The sequence below is a fragment of the Aplysia californica genome, unplaced genomic scaffold (genome assembly GCF_000002075.1).
Source record: "Aplysia californica isolate F4 #8 unplaced genomic scaffold, AplCal3.0 scaffold00464, whole genome shotgun sequence".
In the NCBI taxonomy this organism is placed as follows: domain Eukaryota; kingdom Metazoa; phylum Mollusca; class Gastropoda; order Aplysiida; family Aplysiidae; genus Aplysia; species Aplysia californica.
In genome coordinates this window covers 453165-455622 of record NW_004797734.1, presented here as the reverse complement: position 1 = coordinate 455622, position 2458 = coordinate 453165, and positions in this window count along the sequence as shown.

Genomic DNA, 2458 nt, shown 5'->3' with positions numbered 1-2458 from the left:
CCTGTTTTCTTCTATGTGGGGGACAATTTGGGTGACTGCCTGAATGTTTTGCAAGAGGGCAGTTTATAATATATATATATACACTTTTAATGCATTTTTGTCTCTAGCTGTATAGCCTGTATGTGTGTGTGTGTGTGTATGTAGGGGCTGTGTGTTTGTAGAAAAAGAAGGGAGAGGAGTATTTGTGTGTGTGTTTCAATGTTTGTATGCTGTGTGTGTGTGATTGTGTGGTGTGTGTGTGTGTGTTGGGAAATGTTCCCGGTAAAATGTCCAGGAGTTGAGTGAGCTGACCACTGTTGGGCATGTTTCTGTCCGTTTCTTCTCTGCTGTTGTGAAATATCATTGTGGGTGGTTGGCGGGTGTTCTGGTGTGGTTTACTCCTTCTTTCCTATCAAACATCTTTCGTCTTGGTCTCTCCTCCCTCTTTTTTATTTTTGTTACTCTCTTGTAACCCCTCTAATTTTCGGCACTTATAAGTAGGCCCTTATTGTGTTGCAAGTGTCGTAAAACTCTTACTAAAACAAAAAGAGTATCGTTGTGTCACGGGTGTGTTTGGTAAGTGTGCTCTGTTGGGTCCTAACACCTGATGTTTACGTTGCTTACCGTGGAAGTTGAGATCTTTGTTTGTTTGCTTGTCTGTTTGTTTGTTTGTCACAGCTAGAGAACAAGTTGGCAGATGTGGTGTTGTTTGGAAGGCCACGAATCATTCACTCATTTCACCCTGGAAATTCTTAGAGTGGGAACTGAGTGAAAGCAACAGGTCAAAGTCTTGGCTGTGTAGGCCCTGCCCCACAGTACAGACTGCTGTCCCTTCATCTGACACAAACAGAAACATTGTGGTCAATATGGGTTTAGCTTGAATAATTTTTTTTAAAAAGGAATACGGATGGAAAAAAGGAATGAATTATCATAAATCAACTTCAAGTCAAATTGGGTTTGTTTTGTTTTTGTTTATGAATTAATTCTAAATGCTGGGGTTTTAGTTTTACATTCCCATTAACACAATTTAGATCATTTAGGAGGTCGGTTTAGACCCTGCCTGTTAGGGCCAACCAGCGCTGAGAGGAATACAAGATTCCATCTGAAAGACCGAGATACTCGATAAACATCTCTCTACTCTGGAATTTAAGCAGGTCATTGGAGGGCACTACTGGTAGGTCGTACTTCTTTACTTTCCCACTGTCGTTTCCTGTCTATCTGTCTTACTTTTTCCACAGCACTAATTAACCATTATGGTGTCGATGTGCTACTCTTTCCTCGAACAAACGAACTGGAATCAAACTTGGGTCTCCTGCATGCAACAGCAAAGCAGCTGACCGCTACCGTTCACCAAAGACGCCAATCACGATTGTTGAGTCGGCTGGTTTGGTCTCATTCTTATTATTTAGTGACATGTTACTAATTATAATATCTGTGTCGCTTTTTTGGTATACCCGCTATTTCTGACTTGTTACTAATTATGAGATCTGTGATGTTACTTGTGACAGGTAACTAATTATAAATAGGACTTGTAACGTCACTTGGGACATGTTACTAATTATAGGATTTGTACCATTGTTTGAGATAGTGATTGTAGACGCTACATTATGACATGTTACTAATTATTGCTATTTTTATGAAATGGAGTTGTTTTTTTGCTTCAGCAGTGATTTTCCACTTTACTCCAAATGGATCTTTGTTATGTTTGATTTGTTTATTTGCCTCTAGAAGAGGTGGGTGAAAGTGTGAGTGGTCGGCCACATGTGATTATGTGTGGTGTGTGTATGCGTGTGTGCGTATGCGTGTGTGTGTGCGTGCGCGTGTGTGTATGTGTGTGTATATGGTGGGCCAACATTTGTCACAGAGTGCCCCCCTAGTTGTGCTGTTGCTGCATAAAGCTACTGTCAGTGTCGCTGACAGTCGGAGTTTTGTTACCTTTGCTTTCTCTGTGTTAGATTACTGTGCGCTTTCACTAGCTAGCCCTGCCCTCTGAGGACTCACGTAGATTCGTGTATGATAGATTGACATATATTTGTAGAGATTATTGTAACCATAGCAACACATGAACAAATATATTTATTTTGAAATTGTTTCACCAAAAAGTACTCTCCTTTTCACTTTGACTTTTCAAAGTTTCATGCACTCTCTGAGATGGTCTGCCTCAGGCACCCCCTGAGGTTCCTGAATGCACCCCGGTGATGGTACCGGAGGGATAGTCTAGAGCTTTTTGTTCCATACATTATGATGCTGATCGTGGCTGTGTATGATGATATGATGTACGTATGTCTGTGTGTGTATGATACCTGTGCACCTGTGTATGTTTGTATTGTCTCTGTGTGTGTGTCTGTGAGTATTGACTGTGTGTGTGTGAGTATTGTGTGTGTGTGTGTGTGTGAGTATTGACTGTGTGTGTGTATGTATTGTCTGCGTGTGTGTGTGTGTGTGTGTGTGTGTGTGTGTGTGTGTGTGTGTGTGTGTG